This window comes from Chinchilla lanigera, unplaced genomic scaffold (genome assembly GCF_000276665.1).
Source record: "Chinchilla lanigera isolate Chin_1 unplaced genomic scaffold, ChiLan1.0 scaffold00041, whole genome shotgun sequence".
NCBI classification, from domain to species: domain Eukaryota; kingdom Metazoa; phylum Chordata; class Mammalia; order Rodentia; family Chinchillidae; genus Chinchilla; species Chinchilla lanigera.
Window position 1 is genome coordinate 11,093,576 of NW_004955442.1, and position 15,961 is coordinate 11,109,536.

Consider the following 15,961-nt stretch of genomic DNA (forward strand, 5'->3'; position numbering starts at 1 on the left):
AAAGTAGGGACAAATGAGAGAAATTATGCATCTGTTTTTCACTCCAGGACAAGTTGTTATGTTTGTTTGAATCTAATTTCCCTTTGTGCAGATCACTGAACCGAACCTTAGATATTGTCAGTGCCAAGATGAGAGTATTAGTAGTACAGCCTGGTTAATAATTTGCTGGGTCACTTCAGGAAGGAAATATGACCATTCTGGGCCATTATTTCCCTTGAATTATGTACCAAGGGTTTTGATTGAGCTAAGGAGGTGGCTATGGGTGGGAATAATGCTTTTTTGTTCACTCAATTCAAAGGGTTCTCTCCAGTCTCTACCTGTGCCTGCCATTCCTTACCATGCCCAGGGGATTTGCTTTAAAATTGGAAAAGGACAGGGGTATTGGTAAGGAATGGGAGTTTTGGCTTGGAAAGGTGATGAGGAAATTTAAAATGGAAAGTAAGGGCATTTGCTCCCTGATCAATTCCTCAGATTGATTTTGCGCCACCTGTAGAGAGACAGATTTGGACTCAGAAGATGAGATTTAGATCCAGCTCAAGTGAAGTTACTTTGGGGACCAGGTGATAAATTAGAACAGAGGGCTGTGTGGTGAGCATTTGCTCTGATTATAAAATAATTCCAGAGAATTTCCTGGGTCTACAATCTAGAGCCATGAGTGTATCCAGAAATGATGACTGGAAATACACACCAAAGTTCTCAAGGTGAGAAGTAACAACAGCAAGACTCTGAAGGCGGTCACCTAAGTGTGGATACTTAGAGGCTGAACAAGGAGATGCACAATTATGATACATGAGCTTCTAGGAGGCCTTTTGAAGGTGCTCAGAAGTAGAGAGATACTAGTTGTGATACTCAGGAGGCCTAATTGTTATCAACAAGCCGGGGATAGTTTCCTAATAAACATAATTTAGGTACATGATGTAATTACGACCTGATTTTTAGCTATAAAATGATGAGGACAGGATATGTAGGATTTCTTTTTATTTTTGGTAGGAGTCTCTTTTGTTTCTTTGTAATGGGAGTGAGAAGAGGAAAAATTTGTGTTTTTTTCTTTATTTATGTAATGTTGTTGGGTTGCCATGACAATATGTCATTTCTAAAATATAATTTTATAAAATTTCCAACACAGAGGAACAAAGAGAGGAAAATTTTAACTTTCTTTTTCGCTTCCCTACTCTTCCAGTCCCAAAAGAAAAACAGTGGTGGCTTCCAGAAACATCTCAACCTTGACATACAAAATAAAGGGCTCAGGGGCTTGCCATTATTTTTAGTCTTCCAGATTCTACGATGTCAGGGGGAACGCTTTATGGAATAAGGTAGGGAGCCACAGGCCAAGAACCGGTACCTACCCAAATGAGGGGCCAGACTCCAGATGCCGGGGTGTGCAAGGCCACGCTTGCTTCTAAAACACACAGATGGAATCGGACAGTGAATGCCAAACCACAACTATTGAGTAGAAACCAGCTCTTCATTTGACACATTACCCTCATAAAGTTTGATTGGGAGAATACCCTGGATATGCTGAGGAGAGAAACATTCATTTTGGGTGAAGTTTTAAATAAAGTAAGAAATGTGAAGGGCCTCTTCATATTCACAGGCATTCACTCTAACAAGAACTCGAATACATTTACTACAGGGCCTTACTTTGATAAATCATTGATCAGTTTATGATTAATGTTCTCTGGCAGTAAGTTTTTCAGAAAGGCACCGTGCGCCATGTTCTTCACTCCGTTTAGTCAAGGAGAAGAGGGGAAGTGCAGAGGCTGTCTGTGTGGCCCCAGGGGACTTTCCACCATCTGCACATCCTCCTTGACAGACCTATTTAGGTTACATAATGTGGTGTAAAAGTAATTCCCCTCAACCCCCACCAAAAGTAGGTATGACTATGTTCTGGAAAGTTAAACAACCCACTCCAAGTTGCACAGACAGGCCCACACAAGCCAGTGCCAGGGATCTATAATCCCTAATTATGTACATAGGAGGCGTAGTTGCTCTTAATTATCATCAGTGGTAAGTAATTGTTGCTGAGGAGAAAATATAGATACCTATTTCTTTTCAGGTCCTCCTTACAACTGATAATATTCTATTAGTCATCTATTATTCAAAGAAAATAAAAGAGGCAGAGAAGAAAGGAGGGGAAGGATGGGAGAAGGAAGCAGAAAGAAAGGAAGGCAGACAGGAGAAAGGAGTGGAGAAAGGAGGAGAGGGGAGGGGAGGAGAAGGGAGGGAGGGGAGAGGGGAGGAGAGGAGAAAAGAGCAGAGGAGTGGAGAAAGGAGGTGAGGGGAGGGGAGAGGAGAGGAGAGGAAGCAACAGTGAGTTTTCTCAGAAAGACAGTGAGGAGAATAAGTTCTAGATGTCTGATCATATCAAGCTCAACTCAGGACAAAGCAGTCGGCTCATCCTGGTAGTGCTTATTCATTTGGACAAAAGCAACTTTCTCCAATTTCACAAGTTACAGGAAGGCGCCCGGCTGGTGAATTACACCAGGCATGACAGCCCTCTTCCAGAGAACTGGAGTAAGGTTTTTGGCAGCTAAAATGTTTTTTTAAAAGCCACTGTTTTCTATGATTGCCCCCGTCTAGTAAATGACTCTGTGCTTGAGAATGACAAATTCAAAGACAATGCGCACCTCCTTCTCCACAGCTCTTCAGATCTCATGTAAACTTTTCAGACCTCACTGTGTCCCGAGTTGTGTTCCTACGAATTTCTGATAGGTAGAAATTCTGTACCAAAGTGTATGACACTTTTGGCTTATGGCTTTATATACAATAGGAAAAAAAGTCTCAAAAGCACAGAAACTTACTAAACTCTACCTCCTGGAACAAATGGCAAGTCTGCATATGGATGGGGAAGACAATGGGTTGAGGACTGAAAACAGATTTGGATTCAACTCTTACTTTTATTACCTCCTCTTGGTGTCTTTAATCTGTGACCTTAGGTTTCTTCCTTTTGAAATAATCTCCCCATTTAGAGAAAATGATAGATTAAGTATCTGGAACTTAAAGCCATTATACATTAGTTTACTGCTTCTCTTGGATGGAATTTTCTGATATTATTCCCTTCTAAAGGTGATGCAGTAAGTATTTATTTGTCCAGAGATAATGATTTCCTATAACTTGGAGATTCTGTATCTTAGGATTGGGAAAAGACACACACACAGAGTTAAGACAGGCATAGAGATTCGGGTGCTTATTTCTAGTTAGAAGAGTTAGGTTATTGGGGACAGAGTCTGGACAAAGATTTGGCCTTCATTTTATACTTTGTAAAATAACACGCATATGAAAGGTTTTTATATTCAAAATTTAACATAAATTGAAATAACAACAATCTCCAAAATGTGATAATAAACTTGGAAGACATTCTCCATCAAGCAAAAGTTATTAACTAAAATTGTCCTTCTTAAAAATGTCAGAAAATAAATGAAATTATTGTCTTTTCCATGTGAAGGGTACTTGCAGGAGAAACAGAGGGTGAACTCTTCATCTACTTGAAGGAAACAAACTCTAGTTACACAACTTTTAGGAAAGCAATCCTTTAGGGACTTGGGGGAGCTAAAAGATTGCATCAGTAAATTGATCAAAATTAGATAGGTATGAAGGTTAGGATGCTAACAGAAGGAAGAGAAAATGATAAGTGATGACTCAAAAAGACAAAGAATTCAGTGATATATAAGGACTGACTTCTTTACATCACTCAACATTTCAATAACACTATATGTGTATAGGATAAAATGTGAACCTTACTTCATATGCCAAGCAAAATCAGAATGAAAGAATGCAAAACTCCTGATTACCACCTTTTATTAAACCTGAAGATTCTTCTAATATCCCTTATCTCAAAAAATTCTCTCACCAGCTGAACAAACCACAGTCATGTTTCACTCATCCTTTTCCCAAAATCTCCATTATTAATTTATTGACAATTTATCTTGATTTTATGCCTGAGAGTTCTCAAATCCATGCATCCACATACTTTTTCATCTCTCTCAATACCTTAGTCCAAGATGACAAAACTTCATATTTCAGTTACTTTTACAAAATCCTAACAGACTATTCTTTCACTCTTCAATCTGTTTTTCACATTGTAAGCAGTGCTTCACGTAAGGGATGAAGGAAAAGAAAGGGAGAGAAGGAGGGAGGGAAGGAGGCAGGGAGGGAAGGGTGAAAGGAATGAAGGAAGGAAGGAAGGAGTAAAGAGGGAAAGAAGGAAGGGAAAAAGAAGAAGAGGAAGGAGAGGAAAGAAATCAAAATTTTACAGTACTCCTCTGATGATACATGGAAAACATCATTTTAATAACACAAAATTCACTATCTTAAAACATGATAATACAAATTTGGTGCTACAAAAAGTAGATAGCACATTTTTAAAAACCAGAGAATGTGATAGAAAAAGTTAAAGATACTAAACCAGTCCTCTGACAGACTAATTTTTTCCAAGGGTCATCTATGTAAGTTGGTGCACACATACAAATGACTTTTTGCACTGAAAACAGGGAAGAAGCAAAGACTTCTTTTCTGAAATTATTTACTATTTATCCACTAAAGTTAGTTTACAAATGTGGAAGAAGTGAAAATGCAATTTAGGATATTATAGTGCTCTTGGATTCACCTTATCATAAGTCAGTTTTCCGTTCTATTTTTCAAAATAGTAGACATCCTAGCCTAAGCAATTAGTTAAGAGAAAGAAATAAAAGCGTCCTAATAAGAGGGGAAGAAATTAAACTGTGTTTGCTGATGACACCAGTATATACATTCATGGACTCCACCAAAAACAGTTGGAACTGATAAATTTCTTTAAGCTGCAGGACACAAAATCAACATACAAAACTCAATAGCACTTCTGTACACTGACAATGAGCTATTTCAAAAAGAGAATTGAGAAAGCATGCCCAGCTACAGGAGCAACAAGAAATATAAAGCACTCAGATGTTAATTTAATGAGATGAAAAACTTCTGTGTAAAAACTTCAACACTGATGAAAGAATCTGAAGAAAACACAGTACTGCATTTCATGTTCATGGATCAAAATACTTAATATTGTTAAACATTAACTCTACCCAGAATGATCTACCTATTCAATGCAATTTCCAAAAAATTTCCAATACCATTTTTCAGAGAAACAGGAAAGGAAATTGAATTCACATGGAATCAAAAAAGCCTCCAAGTAGCCAAAACAATCTTGAATAAAAAGAACAAAACTGGAGTCCTCATACTCCCTGACTTAAAAATAAATTATAAGGCAATTGTAACCAAAACAGCATGTTACCAGCATAAAGTAACTCATGGGCCAATGGAACAAGATGGAAGACCAAAAATGAACTCAGCATTTCTGGTCATTTAATTTTGGACAAAAGTCCCAAGAATACACAATGAGAAAAGAGTTGTTGATCCAATAAGTGGTGCAGGGAAAACTGATTATCCACGTACAGAAGAATCACATTAGACACATCTTACAGTATGTGCAAAAACCAAGTCAAAATTGAATAAATAATTAAATTATCAAACACACACATATAAATGTTGCATTGCTTCTCTGGTACAAGAAACCAAAAGGGTAAAACAGAAACAAAGTGTATACTGGATATCATGAAATAGGAAGAAAATGCTCAATTGGGAAGGGGGAAGGAAGGGAAAAGAAAAAAAAAAGAAAAAAGATGGAAAAATGGAAATAGAGCTTTTGTAAATTAGGAAGGGAAGGATTGAAGGGAGGATAATGGAATGGAAAAAAGAGGAATTGAGATAAGTTATGTACAGGTACAAAGTCCCTATGATGAAAGTGATCATTATGTATGTTTTAAATGTACAAATAAACCTAAGTAATAACATAAAAAAAACCTGAAATTATAAGACTACTACAAAAACCCAGGTAAAAAGCTTCACAATATTGATCCGAACAAGGACATACTGGATATGACCCTGAACACTTAAGCAACAAAAGGAAAAATAGTCAAATGGGACTGCAGCAAACTAAAAGACTTCTAGTCTAAAGAGAAAAAAAAAAAAAAACAACTTTTTACAAAGAAAAGTAAGCCATAAGGTAGGAAAGGATATTCACATACTATTATCTGATAGATGGCTGATATTTCAATTCAACAGCAAGCAAACAAGCCAACCCTAAATACGGGCAAAGGACCTGAATGAACAATTCTCAGAAGCAGACATATGAATGGAAGGTCAATAGTTACATGAAAAAATGCTCAGCGTCACTAATCTTCATGGAAATGCCAATTAAAACCTAATTAGGAGTTGACTCACACTTTTTAGAATAGTTTTACCAAAAAAAAATTAGAAAAAAAAAATTGCAAAAACAGAAAGAACCCAGAACCCTATGCACAGTTGGTGGGAATGTAAATTAGGACAGTTATCACAAAAAATGATATAAAAGTTCCTCAAAAAGCTCAAAATAGAAATACTATTTGATCCCATCATTCTACTTCTGGAAATATATCCAAAGGCACTGCAACCAATATGTCAAAGTGCTCTGTGCACTCCCATGATCACTGAAGATTTATTGATAGTACTTAAGATGGAAACATTTTCATCATCAAAGGATAGAGGGAAAAAGAAAATGCAGAATAAATACACAATAAAATATTTATTTAGCCTTCAAAACAAACAAATCTCTGACATTTGGGACAACATGGATGACTAATTCCTGCTACTGGGAGAAAGGTAGGCACAGAAACACAAACAAAATACTTGTCTCACCTAGATATGACATCTAAAAATACTGAACTCCTAGAATTGCAGAGCAGAGTGGAGGATAGTAGAGCCTGGCAGAAGAGGCTGAGCAAAGGACAGAGGACTTACTGCTCAAGGGTACAAAGTCTCAGTTGGACAGGAGGAGTAAATTTTGAGATCTATTGCATGCTCAGGTGACTATACACAAAAATAATATAGCCCTTATATTTCAAAGCCATAAAAGTAAATTTCAAATGTGTTATGACAAAAAATATGTCAGGTGATGTGACAGGTATGCTAATTTGCTTAAACAAGTCAACCTACATTGTATACACATCAAAACCTCAACCTGTGCTCCATATGTGTAACACAATTATAATTCACCAATTTAACATAATGTAAAAACATTTTAACATGGCCTCCCAAAAATCCAGTGTGATTTTCTACCTGATTGTAAACTAAGCATTGAATAGCAATATACTAATGCAAACTTTATAATGACACACATGAACAAGTACTTCATGTAAGTTGTAAAACGAATAGTAACTATAGAACAATATCCATTTAATTCAGTAGTTATTATCTTATATTGTGACTGACAGCACTTCTACGGCAAATATCTCTTCTGATTCACAATATTCTGGATCATCTAGTTACTCTAACCTATTGGTAACTGGATCACCTTTGTGCAACACACACTGCTCCAGCTGCTGGATATCATCCTATATAGTTGTAGACAAGAAAGTATTACTGGTATGTGAATATTCATAGCTTTCTCATAGTCAGCTATTTCAAATTTTAATATTATGAATCAGAGCTAGAATAAAAGTGGTAAGACTGGAAATGTGAATAACACATATGTGTTGCAAAGAGCTAAGTTTCATGATTAGGAGAAAAGACAGGATAGAGGCTTTGGGCAACAGTAGAGACAGCTTCATACAGCTTGGGTGCTGAAGGTTTAATCGTGCACGGAAAATGTTTCTGAGGAGAGCAGTGTTCCCTGTACGGAGCAAACAAAGAGTAGACAAGATGGCCAAAATAACTTTAAAGACATTTTTAGCATCTATTAATTGAATCCCTTCTTGGTAAACATCCCTAAAAAGTTACCCAAGAATGTTTTATTTTATTTTTTATTTTATTTTATTTTTTTGCTTAATTATTGGGTGATCTGTATTTCTTTGGATGTGACCATAACTGATGCAAAACTGTCTGAGTCTGACTTTTTGTTTTCAAGTGACAGTGAAACCATGATGGTAAGACAAACAGCCTTTGTAGTGAAACAGGCTATGAAGAACATGACTGCAGTTTCCACAGTTCACCTATGGGAAGTGGGAAGTCAGAACAGCACACACATCCATGGGAAGGGAGGAGGGGATGGCTCTCAACATCCCGCATCTCACTCTACAGTTCTTCCTGAATTACCACCCCTCAGTGCTGCCCCAATCTATTTGCAAAGTCAGGGCTGCAACTCTTTAGAAAACCTCTTGTAATGAACAGTTCATTCTCATTATTGACATCCTAATGAACGAACACATTGTGAAACCTGATATCATTCATCCCATCAATCTCCCTAACTTTCACAGTAGCCATAAAATATTTAAAATCCAATTTAGAATTCTTTGTCACAGTAAGATTGTTGGTGCAGCTGGAGCTGCTGACCATACTTTTACATTAAACATACATATCATCTACCAGCTTTTCATCAACAAAGAGTAAGAGTAAGGGGTCAGGGCTGGAAGACGACAAGAGTTCAATCTCCTGGAAGGTAGGAACTCTTTGTCTACTTCTGTATCCCCAGTACCCAAAACAGTGGCGTTATTCAGCAAGACCCACATTTTACATATCTTTATGGAGTTGATGACAAGCAGGTATAATACACGGTCCTTGGAGACTCATTTTGTAAATATGGCTTAGATTCATGTATAACATGCAGGTGTCAGAAAATTCTAAGTTCTAACCAATACCCTATGTATACATGAATAGTCAAACAACTTACATTTTAACACTTTGCTGCTTATATATGTCATTTTAGGAAAAATTTCAAAAGTAGTCTGTGAATCTTGTAGTAAAATTGTACAATAAATTTGCCTTCTTAAGAATTTTCTCTCAGAAATAATATACCCTGAGAATTACTTTTAAACCAACTAAATTCAACATCACTATTCCCTATTTGGTAAAATGCTTATACTACAGGAAATGAGTAATGATGAATGATTCTTTGGCTAAAGTGCTATTGGTTTAGGAATTCTGTTTCCTTGTCCCTTCAATCAAACGAATGTTTGTTGCTTTTCTTTGCTTTGTTTTGTTGGTAGTCCAGAAAACCATTTATTCCTTCTCCTTCCCCAGGGGACACCATTAGAATCTCTCTAAGGCTTCAGGCAATACTTTCCTACTAGTCCCTGCTTCCAGTAACTAAAGTAACATTGCCAGACCAGGACCAAGGACATTGAAAATTGAAGTCTGCACCTACAGGCAGACGGATAACAGCAATTGCGTAGGCAACAAGGATCAATTGAACATTTTTTAACTAATTTTTTATCACTTGCTATCTTCAACTGTCCAACCCATACAGGATGGATAGGGAAACGAAATACCAAACATGCACTCACACATAAACACAGTATTGTTTTTTAATACAAAACACCTTTAAATCAGATTAGAAGAGGAGAAAATAAACACTCTGTTGAAGAAGGCATTTTTGTCCTTTGCTATTTTGATGAAAGGGACTTCAAATACTTGTTCAGTCTCATAATTTGACTTCTACAAAGAGATCAAGAAGCCTGCAATAGTGGTACAAATCCATAACACCAGCACTCCAGGAGGCTGTAGCAGAGGGATAAAACATTAAGCTCAGCCTGGAAAATTTAGCAGCATAGGAAACTGTATATCAACATAAAAATTTAAAATGTTTTACAACTGGAATGTGGGAAAGGAGAAAAGAAAGAAAGAAGGATGGGAAAAAATATATATGTATGTATAAGGTTAGCTGGGATAATTGTACTACTGATGTCTATTGGTTTATTAAAAGGGGTAGTTATTGCTTAAATTTTTTGACCAGTTTTGCAGTTTTATGTCTGGTAGTTTGAACAACTAATTTGAAGACAACAGTACTCAATATAACAACCATTGTCGAATTCCTACCATCTTACTTAGTAGAGCTCTGTATCATTTCTAATGGTTTTTAAAATTATTTTTTATTCCCTTTAATTGTTTGATCTGTCTTGCATTCTCACCTCTGGCAATCTCAGCAACTTCATTGAAGATAACAATATGTAATATAACAACAGTTGTTCATTTCCTATCATCTTGTTTTGAAATTGTGTGTCATTTTTATTGTTTTTATGTTGTTGTGTTTTTGTCTTTGTAGTTCTTATTTTTTTCTCTTTAAAACGAAAAAAAATTTTAAAAGGGCTAAAGATGGAGTTCATCGTGAATACCCTATATTCAACCCCTAGAACCAAAATAAATAAATAAAAAAGAGGAAGTGGTGAATTAGCATATTTGAAATACTCTTTCCTAGCTGAGTCTCTGCAAATCTCTCTAGACCACCTTCGTTAGGAGCCTAATGTCATTTAATAATTACTTCCTTGCAACAAAAAGAAGGAAACTTTTTGCCTGAACTAATAAAGAACAATGAAAGCTATTGGATAACATTAACTAAAATTAGCTATGAAAAAGTAAATGTCCAGTAATATTCAAATAATGCAATTCCCAAGGGAACAGGAGAAAACGCTATCCTGCTCAATGATTTGGTTCATAGTGGACACTGAGACTTTTTATCTTCTTTCCAAATCTACCTTACCCAAATGGGGGTGTTTAGATTGCTTGATTGGTTTTTGCTGACTCTAAACTTAAAAGGCACTGCCTTTCATTCATGTATAGGAGTTTTATTGAGTCACTATGGACTGGTTCAAGGATCTCTACATTTGCTGATCCTTAAGCTACTTATGTGGTCTGTTTTATATATTTATCATAACTTGGGCAATCTCCACAAGAAAGGACCTGTAAAATGGTACACACACATTATATCTTTAAATAAGCCTGATAGTGACAGGGTACATGTAGACTTTTATCTCAACTTAGGTCTCATGTGTTTCTAAGGACAAAATTATCATTATACTTTCCTAATAATTTATATTATGGAGAAACACATACATAACTTACACTTTTTGCATGTTTAATCTAGATTATTGCCACTCAAAATGTAATCCATGACCTTATCATAACGTAGGAGTATACTATCAAGCCTTTATATTTATTAAGTCAACTCCACCATGTGTTGAATCAGAATCTGCAATTTTAACAAGAGTCACACCCATCTCTGTGTACAATAAAATCTAAGAAACACTGCTCTAAATCAATTTCTCCCTTCCTCCTTTATTCAACAATTATAAATTGATGCCCCACACTGTTGTCAGAAACCCTTGAGAGAACCTCAAACGGGATCCAGAATGCTGGCAAAATATTTTCAAGACTTCTTGGAAATAACTTCCAACTTCAAGGCAAAATAGCCAGAAGAAAATGAAAACTCCCTCTGTTTGGTATTCCACTGGTACAGAATCACTCACATGATATTTGAGTTTTAAAAGCAACTTTGTCATCCACTAGTTTCTTGTGACCCTCACAGAATGTTCAGCAGTTAAAGTGAAATTTTAATTCAAACTAAATGGTTCATGGGCCAACTCTCGTGCTTGTTTAAAAGGAAAATTCTAGGAGGAAGAAAGCAGAGAAATCTCATGAGAGGGCTGAATTTGTTGCTTTCTGGTCTTGCCAGGTGATGATAATGCCCTATAGAAGTTGTTATTTGGCTGAGGTGCTTGAAGGGGCAATTTTGCATGACCTGGAAACTACTAGACATGCAGATTCTTGGGCCAGACCTAATAAATGAGAATTTGCCTCTAACAAGGTTCCCAGGTAGCACCTATGCATGAGAAAGACTATGCTAGAGCAAGCCAGCCACTTCCTTAAGAAACACCAAATTTGGGGTAACCAATGCTTTCAATTTTTCCACTATCAAGAAATTTCCAGGATTCTAAGTGCTGGACTATCACAAGTAAACAGGGATGGCAAGTCAATCTGCACCGTTGCTATGCCCCTATGCTAAATTAAAAGCTTCAAAGAGCAACAGCCTCAATCTCTGTCTCCCCATGTGCAAGGACAGCATTCATATTCACTCTATCTTAAGTAAAATACCACCTCTAACCCCCAAATTTTGTAAATGGCCATTTAAAAAGAAACTTGAGATCTTAAGAACAAGAATTCTGTTTTATTTCTTTACTCTCAAACTCAACAGGAAAGAACAGTCATCATTTCAAAGTGCATAGTGAATTACAGCCCCCAAAGCACACTAGGGAATACAATCTAATCACAGATGCTCAATAAACTATGGTGCTACTAAATCTACTTTACTTTTACTCCATTTGCTCCATTTATCATAGGCCATTTTCATTACTGTGAGTATATAAATATTTTAGCTCAGATACACAATTTAATTACTTTAAAGTGCAAAGTTGAAGCCAAAATAGCACCTATGTCTGGGCACAGAAACTAAAGGCACAGGTCAACAAAGAACAGATCTATACGTCTTTGAGTGAAGACAGCTGTTATCTCAGTTTGCACGGGTACAGTTAGAATTCAGGGTGTTATCGGGACTTTATGTTTAAGCTACCAGGGTCTGGAGTTGCTGCTTCAGAAGTAGGCAATGTTTCAGATCCTTGCCATTCTGAATTAAGCAAGAAGTTCTCTGCCTCTCACTGTCTATTAAACAGGACTACCTGGTGACAGCTTCATGCCTTTCTCTCCCAGAACGGACTTCACTTTTGCCAAAGTTCATCATTTCTACATTTTAGAGAGTTTATCAGAAGCACAAGTTCTCAGGAACAATGCAGGGAGATACAGGAAGGGTGTTGTAGGACCCAGGAACTTTGCTCTGGACCAAGCACCCCCGGTGACTTTGAGGTACCATAAGTTCCTCTTAGGTACAAGACCAAGAAAACAGACATCCTGCTTTGACTGATGTTCATGACAAGGAGAGAGTTCCTATTATGTGTGTACTATGTGCCAAGCACTGTATAAAATGTAATATATATTTACAATATTTCTACTCTGCCTATGAATTGTGTGTTTTCATCACCAATATCTTCATAGCAATATAGTTACCTCCATTTTACAGGTGGGGAAACAAAAACACAGGAAGTCAAGAACGTTTCTTGCCATCAATTTTAAGTATGAAGTGTCCCCGGGGGACTTGGGTGTTGAGGGCTTGATTCAGTGCACCAATGTGCAGGGTGGGACCAAGGCAGATGACTGGATCCTAAGGCAGTAATTTCCTAAGTGATGAGTTTATACCTAAGTGATGAGTTTGCAGCCAAATGTACTGTTAGGAGGTAAGAGTCAGTTGAAGGGAATGAGTTATGGAGGCATAATATAAGGGATTATGTCCTGTCTCCAGCTCTGTCATCTCTCGCTCTTTCACTTTCTGGTTTTCTCCACTTCTCGCCCACATGAGGGGAGCAGCTTTATTCCGCCACACCTTTCGACCTTGCCCTACTGCCTCACCACTGTGGATTGAACCCTCTGAAACCGTGAATCAAAATAAATCTTTCCTCTTTTAAGGTGATGTTTGAGGTATTTTGTTCAAGGTTATTAGGGCATTTTGCTTCTCGAGGGGAACCAATCACCAGTTGGTAGACATTGGACAGAAACAGAAGAGTTCCAGAGCTCATGGGTGCACACATTGTGTCACATTGTTTCTCACCAAACAAGTGCGAGCTTTTAAGCTTCACGAAGCCAAGCGTAGTACACCTGGGCACCAGCGTAGCTCCGAGATGTAAGAACTTTGGTGCATGTGGGTGGATGGTCCAGTTTACTTCGAAACCTCCAGATTTCCACCAAGGCCAAGGACAGTGATTGCTGTGACCAGTCATTTGCTGCTGTTGCAATTTATCTCTTCTTTCATGAAAATGTTCCTTTTACCCCCCTGTAAGATTACACATGCAGTTCTTATCTTTTATGCCCCCATAATATTACACATGCTGGGAGTAAGTTCTTATCTTTCACCCCCCTGTAATATTACACATGCTGAGAGTAAGTATGCTCTTCACAGATCATATTAGTCTTCATTAGGAATGTGTTGGAGTAAATGACATATGTTATTTGTGTTTAATTCTTTCACCTCCCTGCTATTAACCCATATAGTCTCTCTCTCCCTCTTCTCTCTCTCTCTGTCTGTCTCTTTCTCTGTTTCTATCTCTCTGTCTCTCTCTGTCTTTCTTTCTTGGGATTACACGATCCAGTCATTTCTTATTTCAGAACTTTTTCCCACCTTCACTGCTCTCAAACTTGAACCTCACAGAAAGTTCTTTGTTTAGGATTCTATAGGACCCTAGTAGCCATGAAAGGCACTCCAGTGTTTGACAGAGACTCCTCAGGAGGTGCAAGCGGCTCAGCTCATTCTTGCTATCAAACGCTGCAAATGTTTCTGCCAATCTGCAGAGCAGTCTCAGGACAAAGAGCCGAGCCTCCTGCCTTTTGGAGGATCGATGTATGTTACTGTATTTATTTGCTCCACTGGAGCAACCTAGGGAATGGAGACCTTTCAGACTTGCAGTCAAAATCCTGAGGTTTAGGCTACACAGACCCTCTTATGTTGCCCGCTATGTGATGCCCTATTTCTTCCCTCCGACCACTCAATGATTTCTAACTAGAGATGTAGAAAATATAGGGAATGGGGGTTTAGGGCCAGATACCAAACAGTAGCAGAAATAGTAATCATATAACTTATTATCTCCAATGCCAACACTATCAATGAAAGAACAATATTATTTATGGCTAAAGTAGGCAAAGGAAACTGGGTAGCAAACACAAGCACTTTTGCATGGAAAGTTTATGAATACAAATGTGTACTCAGGTTATGCAGCTCATCAAATAAATATTTGCACTATATCAGACTTATCTACATATATTTAAGGATCAAGGAATGAGAAAAGAGAGGGAGAGAGAAAGAGAGAGAGAGAGAGAGAGAGTTCTCCTTTGCAGAGCAAGTAAGATAGGTATGAATAAATGTAGAGGAAAAAGACAAATGAGAAATTAAGTACTCAATTCACAGGCAGCATCTGTCTTTTAACTACAGCAGGAGACTTGGTTTTCAGCTGTGGAAGATGAGCCAGAGGAAGACTAAGCATTGATTCCACAGCAGAGGGTGACATGTTTTCTCTGTTTTAAAGAACTGGGATGAAATTTTCTACTTCTCAGGTTAGCCAGAGGGTAATTGTGGTAACCACCATGTTAAAAGTAACCTTTCCTGGAAAATGACCTTTACCCTTTTGACTCTCAGTATGTGGGTTTCACTGACAAGGAAACACACTGGGAGCATGGGAAAACTGAAAGGCAGCAAGGGAAGGGCGGGCTCACTGTGAGATTGGGACACACATATGTATCCCTTGTTTCCCAGTGGATGCCATAGAAGGCACCAACACTGTCTCCAAATCTACGGTCACATAAGGACTAAAAGGAAAAAGGAATTCCTTTAACCAGAGGACAGAATTCCTCACACTATTTTGCTTGTCGTATTTTGCTGTGGACAGGGGACAAATGGGATGTGTATCATGAGCCTTCAAATCAGTATTGGAAAAATCCTTGAATCAGACATTTCTTAAGGCCACTTCTATCAGGGTGACACATAGTCCCACAAATTTAGGTAGTATGAGGACATAAGTGGGAAACCTAGGCAGCACAAATTACACCCGATTTGGAATTAGCACTGTGATGTATCTGTACCTTCCTATGAATCAAGAGAACTTGTCCTATAGAGGAGGAAATTAGATAAAATAAACCAGAAATGGAATCCAATTTTTTTAAAGTGACATATATCATATCAACTATCAAGAGAAAATTTGCAGCATGAAGAAAAGAGAATTGGACTGACTGTCAGGAGAGGTGAATTTTAGTCCTCATTCTGTCTAAACACTAATGATTTAGAAAAAATGACTCAGGCTTTGAGGTCTCAGTTTGCTCATCTGCAAAATGAATAGGTCGATTCAGAAGCCTACTTCCCTCCCTGGTTTCTTAACAGGGAGAAGAGCCCTCAACAATTACTTCAGAGAGCAGTGTCTCTACTAAAGAAAATCAATGTGCTACCTGCTACTGGAAGAAAAAAATGAAATGTTTCCCTACATCAGCCACACACCCGTACCAAGAGCACTGACTGAGTCCAAGCTGCTATCATGATTTGCATTAAATATTCTGGAATGCATGCTTTGGAACCATGAAAGGTGGGCTGAGG